The sequence below is a fragment of the Peromyscus eremicus genome, chromosome 4, assembly GCF_949786415.1.
Source record: "Peromyscus eremicus chromosome 4, PerEre_H2_v1, whole genome shotgun sequence".
Classification (NCBI taxonomy): domain Eukaryota; kingdom Metazoa; phylum Chordata; class Mammalia; order Rodentia; family Cricetidae; genus Peromyscus; species Peromyscus eremicus.
The window spans coordinates 56,000,360-56,018,456 of NC_081419.1; the positions used below are offsets into that span (position 1 = coordinate 56,000,360).

General features: G+C 40.5%; 1 protein-coding gene and 1 pseudogene across 3 annotated transcripts in view; one reads left to right on the plus strand and one right to left on the minus strand.

Moving 5' to 3' along the window:
* Znf385b (zinc finger protein 385B) overlaps positions 1-18,097 on the minus strand; it is a 401,032-nt gene that overhangs the window by 359,279 nt on the left and 23,656 nt on the right. The window lies entirely within an intron of this gene.
* Positions 9,856-9,937, plus strand: LOC131910164 (small nucleolar RNA SNORA40; annotated as a pseudogene).

An 18,097-nucleotide genomic window follows, 5' to 3' on the forward strand; every position in this document is an offset into this window, starting at 1 on the left:
CTTGCATGGTTAGAAAATGGGGAGTAATTATTTGGAAAAGAAGGATTTGGATAGTTAACCAAATATGCTAGCTATAAAACTCCATCTTTGACATTTATCAAGTCGGTGCTTCTGTTTTCCAGTCTTTATACTATCCCACGCAGAATGTCACAGTATTCTCCCCGAACAGATTCAATATGAATAAAGGCATTAGTAAAACGCAAGCACAGGGAATGAACGCTGATTGAATCCTTGCTAGAGTAGCAATACATTCAGGGATTTCCAGATAAGAAGAAAATCAAATTTGTGATTCATGTATAAACACAGTGGGCATTTGAAAGCTCACTGTGACCACAACACAAACCTGTCCTTTCATTATTATTTGGGTTTTGCTTTTTCATTTTAATATGCCTTACATTTTAAATCACACATCAAAACAACTTTTGGTTCTATGACATTTTAACCCCGGCCTCGTAATTATGCTATGGAATTTTTAAGCAGATAAAAATATGACAATTAAGTAAGGCAACCATGTGCACTCTACTTGCCTGCCAGGAGGCTCCTGGCTTGTGACTTTTGGTCCCTAGGGTATCATAAGAATGCTCACCAACTCTCAAGCCAGCCCTGCTTCAGGCAATACAGTACATGGCCAATCTGCTTTTAGATTAAAAAAAAAAAACCCACAAAGGTGTTCAAGGTATCTCTATTATATTCTAGAAGAGTCTGAGCTATGAAAGCTCAGGTCCAAAGAAATTAACTAGGTGTCCCTCTTTTGTGAAGTAAAGAAAATAGAGTTCCATCTTTCATTTGGAAGGCACGTAGCATCTTGTCCAAAGTCTCAAAGAAAACTCATGTTAAGCCACAGATGCTGTGCTTTAGGGATTTAGATTAAAACTCATCATTATCTTTTTGCTTAATGCTCTTCTATGGACCAATGAGTGACCAGGAGGTATTTGCAGTCGCTGGACACTGAATGGACTCGAATGGCCTTGTATTGTAATACGATCAGATTATGTCTAGCACAAATGCTGCCTGTCCTCTGCAGGGCAGACAAATCCTAATCCCCCGCTTACAGAAACAGTGCCATCCTGGTCCCCAAAAGCTATCTACTCACTCTTTCCTGTTGTTTTTAAGTGACAGAAAAACAAACCGTAAATTTATCCTGCCTAAACACAGACTAAGAATAAACATTTGACCGTTTTGGCCTGTGGTTAAAAGTACTTCTTGACTGTGTAAAGCATGTTACTATTCATCAACACCTTTTCCTTCTAAAGAACAAAGAGCAACGGAATAAGCTGCTCTGACAGTATAGAGATGAGTTGCAAAAAACACTTCATCTTTTTTTCTTTTCTAAAGTACCTGAGTATTTATCTCAAAGCTCAGATCAGTTAACCATTCTCTCCTCAATCAATCAAGTAGGAATACTGTTTTAAAGGAGGTGACTCCCTGAAGATGACTCATCAGACCCTTCTGGAATGGAAATTCCTGGCTCCTTATACAGATACACTGTCAAAGCCTGCTTCCCCCAGATCCAATTAATTCTCAAGTAAGTAGGAGGGTAAAGTACTGACAGTGTCCCCTGCCCTCCTGAACCTCTGGCTTTCACCACCCACCACTTCAGGATATCCCTCCCTCTCCTTCCTCCCAACATCCTGGAATTCAGTCAGTATCCTGATGCCAACACCCACAGCTCTGCAGGTTTTACTGCCACTGTTTGGGGACCCTTTTCAAACTCACCTGTGTGCATCCCATGATCAGGAAATGAGTGTCTAAAACTGACAGGAATTGACAATAACAAAATTGAAGTGGGAAAACTAGCTGCCCCACTCACACATAACAGTTTGGGGGTTGGAAGAGCTGAACAAGAATACAGTTCAGTCTTGTGGACAAACAATGAGGTTTTCCTCAAGTATTCAGAAGGGAAGAGGTATTTCTAACAAAGACGGACAGTGCTGCTTCTATAAAGCCACAAATGACATACAATAACAAAGCAAAACAGACCTCTGATGGGGTCAAGGGTCAGGGGTAAAGGTTGAGGACAGACTAGTTAACAGCAAAATAAACCACTGCAGCTCGAACTAGATGACTGACTTCAGTCCTTCTAGAATACACAGACACCAATTACTCAAGGCCCATCCATCTCTATGAGACAAGACATCCCAGTGACTGTCAAGCTGAGAAGCAAAGCCATTCCCAGGAGGTGCCTCAGAGCAGGCGATAATGCTCTCTTCGAAAGCCGGATGCAGGGGCACACGGGAGCTACACCTAACGAAAACCGGCAGGTTTTGTTTCCTTTTATTCTATATAAACTCCTGCTTTGTAAATTATCCATAATAATAAAAAAAGACCTTTAACTTTCCTGAATTTCTCCCCCTGCCTCACACCTACCCACAAAAATACACTCTAAAAATAAACACTGCCTTTGCATCTATAAATAATGCAATAAGAAAGATAAATGTGAAGCTCACATTTTACAAGACAGACATCAAAGACAATTTTGGTTGAGTTCTAGTATGCCTTAATTCGAAACTTCAAATAGTCCACCCATTCAGTAACCTAATAATTTTCTACCATGTTCTAAGTATTACAGCACAAAAACAAATTGAAAACTCACCGTACACTTAGTGATCTTCAAAGTTAATAAAGAGACATTTAATTATCTGAGGAGATAAAATGTGATAGTATATTATAAGAGGCAAGATCTTCAAGCTGCCTTCAATTATCCAACAGCTCACATATGCCAGATATTGTGCTATAAATTAGGAGGAATATAGTATTTAAAATATATGTAAATATGGTACCAGTATGAGAGAAAAGGAAGGCATAAATGACAGCCAGAGAAAAGAGTTCCAGGTAGTAGAAAACCAGTGTTCACGGAGTGCCAAGTGTCTGACTATTCTGGACAAAATCTATGTAACACAGGGCTGAAGTATGAGGGGCAGACTCAAGGCAAGTCCAGTGGTCCTTATATGCTGCCTCAAGACATCAGTGCTCTGTCCTGAAAGCAACGGCAAGTAGCTAGAGATCATCCTTTCCTAACTTAAACATTCATTCTCTCCTTTCATTGAAGCACATATACCATTGTTAAGAGAAGGAACGTGCATCCCCCGGTGATGGGAGGTTAGTACTGAATACATAGACAAATGTAAACAACAACTTATTTCAAGTATTATCAAATACAAAATGTAAAGAATAATTCCAAGTATTATTTAAAAAATATTATTTCAAAAACTAGTATCAGGTTCACACATACCTTCTAACTCAACTGCCCCGCATTTCCTTATCCTGAGTAACTGCTGCAGACACACTGACACCTTCTTTACAGAGTTCACAAGCATTTTCTTTCTCGAAGTGCAACACACACACACACACACACACACACACACACACACACACACCAGTAAAGAGTCAGCAAAGTGTCACAAAATGAACATACCCCACATAGCTTTTATTAAGATTATCTGGCACATTATGAAAATTCCACAAGCCTCTTCATGGCCCTTTAGAATCACAACCATCCTCAAGGGTAACCACAATCCTCACCTCTAACATCATGGGTGAGCTTTGTTTATGTTTAAACTGCCTCCAGCTATAAGCATGCAGTATTTATTCATTTGTGTGCTTTATTCATGTTGCTATACATAGCTGTGATATTACTTCACGTTTCTTTAGAGTACTCTATCATATATCACATTTTTTTTTAATCACCTATAAACTATTGCAAAAAATTATCAAGTATTTATAAGATTGTAAAATATTTTCCAGGTGAAATTATTATGAACGACACTATTAGATGCCCTCATGTTTAGTGGACAAAGATATAGATGAAAAAGAAATTGCTGAGTCTTCCTAATTTATTTTTTTTGGGATGCCAATAATATACTTCCTAACAGAGGGCAGATATAAGATGAGGCTGTATGGAAAGCCACAATCACAGGAGATTAAAAAAAAATCCCACAAAATTCACATGCTCATCACTAACTTGGTTAATAATTCTTTCACTATGAGCACAATACATATTACATATAATTAAGGGATAATGGCCTTCATTTGGGAAAACTCTTATTGATATGCCTTGACTGCTGTGGATATCGTTCTGTATAAATAAAACACTGATTGGCCAGTGGCCAGGCAGGAAGTAGGTGGGACAAGGAGAGGAGAATTCTGGGAAGTGGAAGGTGGAGTGAAGGAGTCACTACCAGTCGCCGCCATGACAAGCAGCATGTGAAGATGCCGGTAAGCCACGAGCCATGGGGCAAGGTATAGATTTATAGAAATGGATTAATTTAAGCTATAATAACAGTTAGCAAGAAGCCTGAGCCATTAGGCCAAACAGTTTAAATAATATAAGCGTCTGTGTGTTTATTTTATAAGTGGGCTGTCGGACTGACTGGGTTTGGTGAGACCCGGAGAGAAAAAAACTCCAGCTACACTTGACTTCTGGATTCCAACTTAAGTTAAAAACAAATTAAGCCTTTATTCAATTTTATCTTTCAGATAATTTGGTTCAACACAAAGCAAACTAGTGTACCATGAGTTATTACATTTCTGCCAAAGGAAGCTGTATCATGAAGGAAGAATTTGGAGGGAAAAAAAACAATAAATGTGCTTTTTCACTTTCATAAAGTTTGAGAGTATGAGGAATAAAAATCATTTCAAGGGGCACTTCGAGCCCTTGCCTGTAGACACCCCTATATAACCAAAGCACCAGAAACTGGCGGCTCAAGATATTTCACAAAACTTGTATGATTTGAAATATATGGGTTTTATGGGCTGCCTGGGCTCTGTGCCTAGAAATATTTCCAGAGATCATCTCACGTTTTAATTCCTAGGATCAATAATGTCAGCAGATGTTAAGGTTTGTTAGCCAAGAACCACGGTTTAAAAAGAAAGAAGGAAAAGGATGGGGAGAAGGAGGAAGAAAAAAAAGAAAGAAAAGGAAAGGACCAAGCTTTGCATTTCCACACTCTTTCAAACCAGCTGCCTAAAAGCTGGCAGACAGGAAGAAGCCATGGAAGAGCAGTCGTTTGAACAGTATCCATGGGAACATTATGCTGATATCTCGGTTCTGGTCAAGAAATAAAAACAATTCTAAATAGCACATGCCATCCCATAGTCTTTCTCAATCATTCATAAAACGCCACATGTGAGGAGGCTGCACTGACAAAGAATCCCATGAACTCATAGCATGTCTCCACAGAACGAGGCTCTGTTTACTGAAAAGTTCAAGCGTTCTCCTAAGCCTTCAGTGGTTAAAGTTTCTGGGAATGATAATTTATTCAACAGTGCAAAAATTAGGTAAACTGACAACAGCATAATAAGCATCGTTTATACAGTTATCTTAGACTTTTCACAAAATACAAATTCAAAATTCATTGGGGATGTGGATGTAAAACACCAAACTATAAAGTATCTAAGAGATAACAGATGGAAAAGGCTAGTGACCTTGGATTTGGATTTCACACGCAACATCACAAACATGGCCTGTGAGAGAGAAAACAGATAGGGAGGAACTTTACTCAAATTAAACTTTCTGTTGAGAAAACACCTTAAGAGAATAAAAGGATGGTCCAGGGACTAGGGGAAGTACATGCAAGACACTGGTCTGATAATGAACTCAAATCCAAAATATACAAAGAACTACTACATCTCAATAATTAGGAAAAGAGAGAAAGATACATGAATAGACGCATCATCAAAGAAGACATGCAGATGGCAATGGGGGGAGGGGGTGGGGGGGTTGCTAAATATCATGCTGTTCAAAAGAGGCAACCTAGGGCCTGAAGAGATGGCTCAATGCTTAAGAGAACTTACTGCTCTTGCAGAGGATCTGGGCTCAGTTCCCAGCACCTACAGGGCAGCTCACAACCGTCTGTATTTGCAGTTCTAGGGGATCCAACACCTTCTTGTGACCACTTTGGGTACCAGGCACATATGTGATATACATACATACATACATACATACATACATACGTACGTACATACAGGCAAAACATACATATAAAATAAGTAAATCTAAAAGAAAAAAGAGAGATATAAAAACCAATACAACAAAGAGCTGCCACTACATATTGACTAGACCACATAAAATCCATCTGCAGAGTGTAAACACTGACACCACCCTGGCAGTAACAGTGTGGAGTAACGGGAGCTCTCACTGATGGAGAAAGTATAAATAAGCTACTCTGGAGAACGGAAGGCTGTTTCTTACACACCCAAACATGTTCTTGCCATGGAATCCAGCAACCATGCTACTGGGTATTTACCTAAATGAGTAATAATCTATGTCCACACAAGTTCCAAATGACAATAATTATAGAAGCTTCATAATTTTTTTTTTAAATTTGGTTGCAAGCAAGTTATTCTTCAGCACTGCTGATCAGCTGGAAGCAGATGATAGCCAGATGACACACTGTTACCTTCAAGTTGTCCTCAGTGAGTGACAAAGTGTGATGAAGCCAGACAATGAACTTTTACCCAACGACAAAAAGAAGTGAACTGTTCAGCCACAAAAATGACATCAAAGACCCTTAAACCTTATTACTAGGTGAAAGCATCCTGTTTGAATAGACACATACTCGAGGGTTCCAGCTATATGATCCAGGAAAAGGCAGAACTATGGAGATGTGAACTATGAACTGTGCACAATTAATAAGATCTTTTAAGATTCGTGTTACAGGTCACTAGTTTCCAATCTTGGGAAGAAGAAAGTGAACAGAGTGAACACTGAACTTACGTACACCCGCACGTGTGAGCCATGGACTTCAGCTGACGTCATACATCAGCATTTCACAAGCTGCTATAACACAGGTACCACCCCCATCCCAAGATGTCTCCAACGGGAGAAACTGAGGGGCAGGGAGGATGGTACATAAAGAAACAGAACCTTTCCTAGTTCGTAGTAAAGTAACTAACTAGAAGCAGGCTGACAACCCCACTGTGCTCTTTACAATGCTACTGCCCAGTTCACAAAGTGAAGAGCTACTATATCTGCACGAACATCTCCCAGGGATTCTAAAATTTACTAGTCTGAGTCATTGCAAATAATGCAGAAAAAAAAATGGGCTTATTGATTAAATTACCCTCTTATCTATGGTGCCATCTGTATAGACTCAGATCCCTTGCATGAAATGAAGGCATGCTCTCTTGTTTTGTAAAAGTATGCTTCCGAGCAAGCAGATAATCGTGTTCTTACAGCCTGGGTTGCTCAAATTCTCTTTCAGAGAGAGGGGGGAGGGGGAGAAGGGGGAAGAAGAAGAAGAGGAGGGAAATCCAGTAGAAGCAAGTATATGGGCAAAGAGGCCCATCACTAGATCAGGAGGCCAAAAAGTAGAGAAGCCAAGGTTATAGAGCAAAGCTCTATCACTCCTGCAACAAGCATGTCGCTCTTGTAAGTTCTCAGTGTATTGGCTCATGAAGAGGCTAACAAAGCAAAACCTTCAGATGCTTGCTAGTTCTCTGATTCATGCATTTGGATCCTGGAAGATTATTAATTCGTATGACAGAAAAATAGTTTGAGCATAAGGCATGAATAAATTATGCTAGGGTGTGGAGTTTCATCTTGATGTAGGTAAGACTGCCTACGTGCACCATCCAAATGTCAGCGTGAGTTTCCTCCAGACAAACAGCAGGCCAATCAGAACAAACCGTCTTCGGAAGGTGAGCTCCACTCAGCATCCTGGGTGATTCTGGGTAATGAGGCCCAAGGTGAAAAATGAACTCTGAGTTTTTGCTCAGTTTACAAAGGAGTCTTCTGTCATCTATGCACCCACTCCTCTGCCTAGTCCTTTGTACCCCCACTGCACTGGGCACCCACCCAGCATGTTCCCTGGAGTTCTCTATATGCTATAAAATTTGCATCGTGCTCTTTAAATGTAGTCTTGATGTGGCTCTTCCAGGATTTAGAAAGAAGGCAATTAAATTAAAATGACTCAGACCATGCTATATGACAGTAGAGTTTCACCCTCCCAGGGTCAGTGCCCGCATGCAAAAGTAAATCATTACTACGTATAGAATCTGGACAAGAGGAAATTGTAAATAGAAATTTAAAAACCAAGTTAGATTTTAGGAAAAGAAAAGTAATCGTACTGAGCATCATGCTTCTATTAACAAATCCACCTTGGCCTACCAAATTAGAAAAGTAAGCCTAAGAACAAACAACCCACCACCTCATCTCTAAGAGCTTACTAGTCCACACCCTGACCATACCACAACGCACCACAGCCAACATGGTTCTTTAGGCTAACAACTTCAATTACCCCTGCAAATGTCTATGGTATAATAATCATCACAATCCACACCAATAATAATAGCATACAAGAATTAGAGTGAGACACACTTATAGAGAAAATATTCAAGGCCTAATCAAATGCATAGTATGTGATTAATTTTTGTTGCATGAATAAACAAACCATCCTGTGAGTTAAAATAGTTTTACTGATATTACTTTCATGAAGAAACATTTTATTCTCCTGAAATTACTCTGTATGGAGTAAAGATAAGCATATCACATAAAAGGTTTTAAAAGTTATTTTAGACTTTCCTAATATGTTTTCAACCTATTATTTCTTTTGGCATGCCACACTGAATACTGATAGTCTTCATATAGAAAGAAAATGTTCAGAGAAAATTTAGACCCACACATGGTATAGTCAAGCAATCAGATACTTTGTGCAATTTTAATTTACTCAGACACAGCTGAGTATTAACATATTTTTTAGCTCTAAATCTTTTGTTTCCCCAGTGTGCTCATATTTTGACTATTTCAGAATATACCAAAAAAATCATATAAACAAGGCTCTCACTTGATTTTTCTTGGAAGCAATTTCAGATCTCACAAATTAAGGCACAGTACACATTAGAAACATACACACACAAAAAAAACAAACAAACAAAAAGATATAATATTCTGCTGAAGTTAGTATAAAAGATTAACAATTAAGCAATAACTACTTCTTGCATATCCTTTAAGAGTTTTGTAAATATGCCATTACTCATTATGCCATTTGATAAAACTACATCATTCATTGATGTTAATATACACACCGTTGTCTCATTACAGTTTAAAGATAAAAATGGCATGCATTTTTAAAATTTAGCAGTACTCAATATACTTTTAATTTACTTATTTTGATTTTTCTGAGACAGAATCTTGCTATGTATATGTATTCATTACTTTTCTGTTGTGTGATAAAGCACCGTGGCCAGGGTAACTTAAAGGAGAAAGAGTTTGTTTGGGCTCATGGTTCCAGAGGGTTAGAGTCCACGGTGGCAGAACAGAGGTATGGTGGCAGGAGAAGGAAGCTAAGGGCTCACATCTTGAACTGCAAGTACAGTACAGAGACAGCGAACTGGAGATGGCCTTCAGCTTTGAACACTCAAAGCCCACCCACCCCACCTCCAGTGACATACTTCCTCCAGTAAGGCCACACATCCTAAACCTACCCAAGCTACCACATTATACCACGCTTGCCTGAGATTTGCTATGTAGCCCAAGCTGCCTACAACTCATGACAAATCTCCTACCTCAGCCTCTTGAGTCCTGGGATTCCAGGAATGTACCACTATCCTCGACTAATTATATCCTTTCCTATCATTTTTACTTTTGAACTCTGTTGGTTTTACAAACTGTTTAAAGTTATAGTTAGGACTGGGGAGATGGCCCAGTCAGTCAAGTGTCAGCAGGGCAAGCATGAGGATCCTAGGTCTGATCCCCAGAGGTGGTCTGAAAGACTCCACGCAGAGCAACAAGGATTGGTAATCCCAGAACGAGGCTGAGACAAGAAGGTTCCTAGGATTTGCTGGACACCCAGCCCACCCTACTTAGTGATCTTCAGCTTAACAAGAGATTATGTATAAAAAAAAAAAAACCAAGATGGCAGGTGCAACAATAAATCCTCTTTTGCAACCCAGAACTCATTGTTCAGTATGAGTTTTGATATATACAAGAAGGAATACAGGAGGAAAAAAAAAAGAAAGAAAACAAGATGGATGGTACCTAAGGGATGAAACCCAAGGTTGTCTACTGGCCTACACACACACACACACACACACACACTTAAATAAGAAAAATAAAAGAAACTAAAATTTAATTCAAATAGAAACAAATCTAATTATATATCAAATATCATAATTATGTTAAAGAAAGTGCAGGTAATTCTGAACATAATATATAACTTCACATTCTCAATGAAATAAATTATGAGGACAAAGAGACAAGCAAACAGATCTTGAATTCCCTGAGTTTGTTGTTGGTACTGGTACTGATGCAGCAAATCTAAAATTGTAGAGATAGGTTACTGTAGCCATGATGAGTAAATATTAATATGTTCACGTTAGAATCAGGGTTCTCTGTAGGAGACAAGAGACACGCATGAAGAATGCAGGATAGAGAGAAACAATGCTAGAATCTCAGAATACAATGAGAAGTGTCATGAAGAACTCATGGCTCATGATCCTACATGTGTTAGGGGGTGCCTGTGTGTCTATCTCCAAGCTCTGTCTACTGAGCAGTTCTAAAACTAACAATACGTTTATTCTTGAAACAATGACATAATAGGAATAAGCACATCTAGTTCCCAGATATTCATTTCCTAATACCCTTTGCACTAAAACAAGATTTTTTTTGGAGGGGAGGGGATCACTGATTGCTGGTTTGGGGCTGTGAAGGTCCAATGAGCCTGAACTCCTTCTCTACTAGGGTTGGGAGAAGGAAATGCTCAACTACTGTTAGAAACCCAACTTCAAGGGACTCTTATTGCCATACAATTCAAACATCAGAATTTAAAATGACAGGAGTTAATAATCACATAATGGATTTATTTTTTTAATGTGAGTGAATACTGATATTTTTAAAGCAGGAATAGGGAGAGGCATTTTCCCTACCCAAATTTACTTCAGTTATTAAGTATATATGGGACAAGACAAATAGCAAGTCATCATTTTACAAAATCATCGCTATAATAACTGATCCTGAAGAGACAAATGCATGTGGATGCTAAACATCAGTAGGTGAAAGGCCACCAGGAAACAGGATATTCAGTCTCACGGTAACTCTATAGATTATTTATTGATTGCAAAGGGAAAAAGATACTCTTCCAATGGAGAAATGTAGCAAATATGCCTCTACCAAGAGATGCAGTTTTAAAAGAACATTAGATGAGATAACCTCATGAGCCACTTGATAATATTTGTATCAAAAACACATGGGGCAGTCTTGTTAAATGTACTTAAAGTGAAATCTACTCATGATACAAACACCAGGGGTGAACAAAGGTAAGGATACTTTTCAGAACAGTGGAGTTCACTTGTTCCATTCTCTTCAAAATGTTCCACCTCCTAACGAACAAAAGGGGGCATTGGCTTACTCCAATTAGAGAAGACCATAAATAAAGGACAATGATTACAGCCATTTGGAAAATTAAGAATTAGTCTGAATAACAGATGAAAGCTTTTTATTGTTAAATTGTACTGTCCATGATCAGTTACACGCTGAGGTATTTAAGGGCAGAATGTCACCGACTTTGAAACGTTATAGCAACATTAAAAAAAAAAAAAAAAAAAACTAGATGTGTGTCTAGAGAGAACAGTGATAAAGCAGAAATGGCAACCTTCAACCAACCGGTGAACCCACATGACGAATGTACACAACTTTTCCATCTATTCATAGTTTTTCAAAAATCCATATCTAGGCAGGAAGAAGGTGGGGACTTGAGGCTACAGGACATCCTTATCAGCTTTCGGTGTCAGAACTCTATGTTCTGAATTACTTAAGTGGTTCCTAGACCTAATGGACAAGGCAGAAACTGAGTTCCTGAACCACAGCTCCTGTGTGGTGCTAAGAACTTTCCAAAGCTCTTAACCACTGTGACAGCTGCTGGCGCTCCTTCACCATGGCCTCCAGTGCTCTGCACTCTCTGCTCATCTTCTGTTCTTACAGACGGCCTCTCATACTTCCTGTTTCTATTCTGGGGGACTGGCAAGGCTTTTTCTGCCTTGAAAATTCTACCCATACAACAAGGATGGGCTTTGAGGGCACGATGTGAAGAGAAATAAGCTGATCACAAGAGGACCAATACTGCACGGCTCCTCTCACACGTGGGTATCTCATGTGACCAAACTCAGGAAACTGCTCACCACAGCACTCAGCAGATGGCAGGAGTCAGATGTGACCACGCGTGTGCTGTCTCCTGTGCCGACCTAGCCTGCAGAGCTTTTGTTTCGTGTGTTTAACTTAGAGTGGGGGGGGGGGGACCCTAGAAAAATCGCCTGTAGGGGGTGTGCTAAGGGAAAAGGCTAGTAGGTTATAAGTAAACAGAAGTGCTGAGGTGGAATGCTGGGGGCAGACAGACTCCAAGAGGGAGGAGCATGGGAGTATGGGGGAAATGGGAGTGAAGGGGAAGGGCGAGTAAAGAGCATATGGCAGCCTACTATCTCACAGCCCCACTTAAAGAACAGGTAAGTGAACGGAGAGCAGGACACATGGTAAACGCAAGAAGAGAGCACAAAGTGCTGAATGATTAAACGGGGGAGATAGGGCGAGGGGACGAGGGCAAGGAAGACGGGCTAGGAGCGGGGCTAACCAATAAGGATCTATGAAAAGGCTAACTTCCAAATTCAACTTAAAGAAAGGGAGTTCATCATTTGTTATCTACCGTCTAGGAAGGGGCCTACCTCATCCACCGCTGGACCCAGCACTTCCACCACTGCCTAACACACTCTGCCAACACTGACTTACTGGACCAGCCGTGGTAAAACACAGCGAACCCCAAAGTTGAAATCTGGATGGCCTTCCCGCCAATGTTTGTATGCAAAATAAGAGCACTATATCAACAGCATTGCTCACGATAAACCATTATTTCAAGATAACCTAGATCGATGTTGCGTGCGCTAACAGAAAAAAAAAAAAGTAGATTTGCAAAAACTCACAAGCCAGGGCAAACTGGGCCTTGCTCTCCTCGGGAGGATGGGGGGGGGGGGGGGCGGGGGCGGGGCGGCAGCTGTGGCTTCCCTAAGTCCTTCCTAACTGTTCCATTCTCCAGCCAGAGGGAAGTACCAAACAATCAAGTAGGGACCGATTTTGCTTTTCTAGTTCATTAAATCATATATCATTCTTACATGTGAGCCACCAGGCTATAAATCATGTGAGACAGAATGAGAGCTAATTAAAGGGTCAGCTGAGCATATAATTTTGCATTCTGAGGCACCAGAAACTGAGAATGACAATAAAATGTGATTTTTTTTTTTTTAAAAAAAGTCTCATTTGCTAGCTGATAAAGCAAGGGCTTCCAAGCTGCCAACCTGCTAAAACTGTTCTTTCATATTTAAAGGAATCCACACAGAGGAGAATACTTATATGGCAATGAAATTCCAGCATCTATTCTAGAATACTTCATGAAAATGTACTTGGGACATAATGTTTCTTTTGGTTGGAATAACAGGGTAAAAAGAAGTATCAATGGACTGTGGTCTCCATTCACTCCTGACTTAGTACGCGTTTTTTGTTAACTGGGATGTACGTTGTGTCCATCTACCAAAGTATGTCCAGGGAAGCAAGTGAGTAGAAAGAAATGCAGCTTGTCAAGGACGGGAACAAAAAGTGCAGGCAGACCAAGAGGGCCAAGGTCACTAAACAAGTCAGTGAGTGCTCGCTCAGTGACAAGTGTGAGGAGACAGCTGACTCACCGTGGCAGCTCTGCTCCAGATCCACCGTGTGCTGGTATTTTATCTGTGCTTTAACAAAGAAAGTTCGCCTGAAGATCAGAGGAAACAGCAAGCCATTTTAAGTAAATAAAGAAGGCAGGCAGTGGTCCCACACGCCCTTAATCCTATCACTTAGCAGGCAGGGTCTCTGTGTGTTCAAGGCCACACTAGGGAACAGAGACAAGCATGGTGGCACACGCCTTTAATCCCAGTACCAACCATAGAGACCTGGAGGCCTGTGTGGACGGGAAGTAACAGAGCTGGCCAGGAAGAGGAAGTGATGTAGCTAGACAGACAGCAAATCAGACGGCAGAACAGCATCTGGGTAGACAGAAAGTCACTCTCTTTGGAAGCTGCAGAGTTGGTGAGGTAAGGTGGCTGGTGGCTTTCTCTATTTGCCTGATCTCTCTAAGGCTTTCACCCCTATATTTGGCTCCATGTTTTTTATTTAATAAGAGCATTTAAAAATTTGTCTACACCACTGCTTCCCACAGAAAGCATTTGGAGAGTATTTGTGCTTACACAGTTTAAGCTTGCATTCCTCACCACAGCTTTCACACTAGGAAAAGAACTACATCTTATTTACATACAATACTGAATATTCAGACGATTTCCCTTTGAAGCTCTTTGTGGTTATAATATAAAACAAGGTTTAGCATCTGACGCAAAGAAATCAACAGTGATATAAACATCAGGTGAGATTATCTAAAGAGGTAAAGCACTAACTCTGTGTTATTATTATAATTTAATAACCAAAAAGTATGCATTCACAGTGATTGCAGGGCACTTAGAATTTTATCAACTTTAATACTAACTTACAATCACAGCTAAAAGAAACTAAAATTGGAAGAGGAAAATATACTCTCAGTTTATTAATTCTTTAAGAATATAAATCTCCCATATTTCTGACTGAAGTTCCAGTGAATAAAATAGAAACCTTTCCTCTGAAATCAAGAGGTGAGCAAAATGAGGGTTACCGCCTCACTGGGCCAGTGTTCTAGGCCTGTGTCTATTTTTCAATCTTCATCCTGTGACCAAGTAACAATGAAACCACAGAAGAAGAGCCATATATTCAGATCAACTGGATCTTTCCAAATCATGCAACACTGGTACCTCAGCAAGTCCATTCACCCTGCCATTCTTCACAATAATCAAGTAGTGTGTGTGGGCCATTATTCTCTCTCTACAATGTCTCTCACCACAATATCATTACTAATGCACTGGGCTCCTTCCCCCTTCTGCCAAGCCAAGGGACATGTATATCATACTGCCTTCCCAAAACATGGTTCCTAGGAAAAAAGAAACAACCTAAGCTATAGAGAAAGAGAGACTGAGGGTTATTCACGATTAGATCTACAAGCAAAAGATAGTTAACAGGAATACTAGAAGTGAGACGGAGGAAATTGCTCAGTCCAGGAAAGTGCTTGCCACACAAGCTTGAAGACCTATGTTAGAATCCCCAGCATCTATGGGAAAAGACGTGTGTGGAGACACATGCCTGCGATCCCACAGCTGGGGAGTCAGAGACAGAATTCCCCAGTGCTTGCTAGCCAACCAGACCAGCAGAATTTGTATGCTCTGGGTTCACTGAGAGACCCCATCTTGCTGTGGATATCTGTATGCTGTGAATGTGTTGCTCTGATTGGTTAATAAATAAAGCGCTGACTAGCCAGTAGCCAGGCAGGAAGTATAGGCGGGACAAAGAGAGAGGAGAATTCTGGGAAGTGGAAGGCTGAGTCAGGAGACACTGCCAGCCGCTGCCACCATGAGAAATAAGATGTAAAGTACCGGTAAGCCACAAGCCACGTGGCAACTTATAGATTAATAGAAATGGGTTAATTTAAGATGTAAGATCTAGATAGCAAGAAGCCTGCCACGGTCATACAGTAATATAAGTAATATAAGTCTCTGTGTGTTTACTTGGGTTTCAGCAGGACTGGATAAAACTCCAACTACACCGTCTCAAAGAACTAAGGTGGGGGGATATAGAGGAAGAACATGACATTGACAATCTCTGGCCTATACACATGTGCATATACCCACATGAGCCCACACATACATAAATCACATGCAAACACATACACACAATAACAGTAGTAATAGTAACACTAGTCTTTCTTGTCTGCCACATTTGACTACTATTCATGCATCTCTGAAAAAAAATCCATTAATGGAAATTTTTTCTGGCTAGCATCATGGAAAATGAGATTCATTAATTATGAAACAGCATGTATGCTTTTGGTTTATAATATGAACCAATAATAAAGAGACTAGAAGTTACTATAAATGACAGGCTAGAACATGGGCCTTTTGGCTTTGGTGTCATAAGCCCTGTGATAATTCAAAGGAAAAGGCTAGAAAAAAAATATACAGAATTCCTACCTGGATTCTCTCTGGAGAGTTCTCAAGAAGAAGAGTCACACCTGAATCCAGAAGAGAACTGCTTAGCTATGGCCAGCTCAGAGTGTCCATTTTACCCTTAAAAGTTCAGTTTGTTTCTATTAAGAAGAAGGGAAACCTACAGCCTCTGAGCCACTAAATGACTCCTGGGCTCCTACACATCAAATTAGCTCCCAAGATCCTGTGGACCTCACCAGAAAGGACTGTGTACAGATGGAGTTCCTCCCATCTCCCATTAATTTTTATTAGAAAATGAATTGAAACCTTTCCCAGCCAATAGACCACAGAAGAAAAGTGAATAGGGTCCTTATTTAAAGTTACTTTTAAATGTAACATCCCATTTTGTAGTTTCATGATGTTTGAAATACTAGGCAAAACATAAAATAGGTATTTTGTGCCAAGGATTTATGCTCAGTTCAATTCTTTATCACTTAAATCTTGGTCATTCGTGGGCACTAAAAATTCTGTTTCAGCTGGCCAACTGTGTCCATTGGGGTCCCAAATGAAAAGAAACACAAGTTTTGAATTGGGAAAATTGGAAAAGGTTTGTTTTTGAATGACTATGTACAGGTACACAATCAGGATGTGGAAGAATCACAAGGATGCTTCAGGAGCCAGAGGCTCAAGTAGGAGGTTACTGCCCTGACCCAAAGGGAAGAGGGATGGCAAATGGGAGAAGACCACCTTGCAAGGTGCAGAGACCATCACAGAAACAGAGAAGGCCTGCAGTGCTTCTAGGGAAAGATCTAGGGAACAAACACTCTGATCTTAGTCCTCTTTTACCTTTCTGTCTCCTGAAATTTTTCCCTTCAACTAAAACGAAACTGGAGGGTAGGACCATTAGGAGAGACTGAACTCCCAGGCCCAGAAGATAACAGGCAAAGGTGAGTACAGCTCCAGACGGTCCAACAGAAACTGATGTGTGTGCCTGGCGCCTGTGGAGGCCAAAAGAGGGCTTCGGGTAACCTGCAACTGGAATTACAGGCAGTTGTGAGCTACCATGGGAGTGCTGGGGACTGAATGCAGGTCCTATGCAAGAGCAGTAAGAGCTCTTAACTGCTGGACCATCTCTCCAGCTCCCTACAATATATTTCTAAAGCATCAGAGCTTCCACATAGGATGGAAGCAGGTGCTAGCAACCCGAGTCGTGCCTGCGTTGTGCCCCCGAGTCCTTAAAAGGCACATAAATGTTGGCTGTGCATGGCAAGATCTTGCTAAAGCAAGAACCACTCATTTCTCATCCCATCAAGCGACATCCATATTCACGACACTTCTGACAAGAGCCTCTGAGCTCTCTGCAAAAGAATCTGGATCATCTGCAGGAAGAATGGAACCATCAAAGCTGTCTGATCAGAGCAATGTCACGACCAGGTTGTCCTTTAGAAACAACTCTTCAGTGGCCCTGTGGAGTTGAGATTAGATGAAGAAGAAAAGAATGAAAGCTGGGAGACCATTTAGAAAGCCATTGCAATAAACCAGGAAAGAGATAAATTCAGTAGCATCACTTTGTGGCTTATACTTTTTTAAATCCCTGGTGCCTGATACTTTGTGTGGAGAAGGAGTGATATGAAATTTTCTCCTCCAATTTTGAAGTTTCTACACTGTCCCATTGATTTCTCTTGATTTCTTGCTGCCATAACCATCATTCATCAAGCACTATGGAGTCTGACTTTTAATAACTCAAGAGTGTTTCCTTCTCTCTCTGACAATAAGTTGATAAAGGTTGCGTTTATCCTGCAGACCAGCATTTCCAAACTATACAGAATGTTCTTGGAGGATTCTGTGAAAAGGGAAGGTTTCTGGTGAATGTCCTCATGAAGCACTGGGATATGCAACTTCAAGTAGTTTGTTTTCCAGCATCTTAAAGCGTTCTCATGTGCCTTGCAAGGTTCTGGGGGGGGGGGCACATTCAACAAGTGACCCTGTTTTGTAGAAAACATGTTGACAGTAGTCCACTCCAAAATACAGTGTGCAAAACGCTGACACGAGCAACCTCAGGTTTTCCCTGCATTTCCTT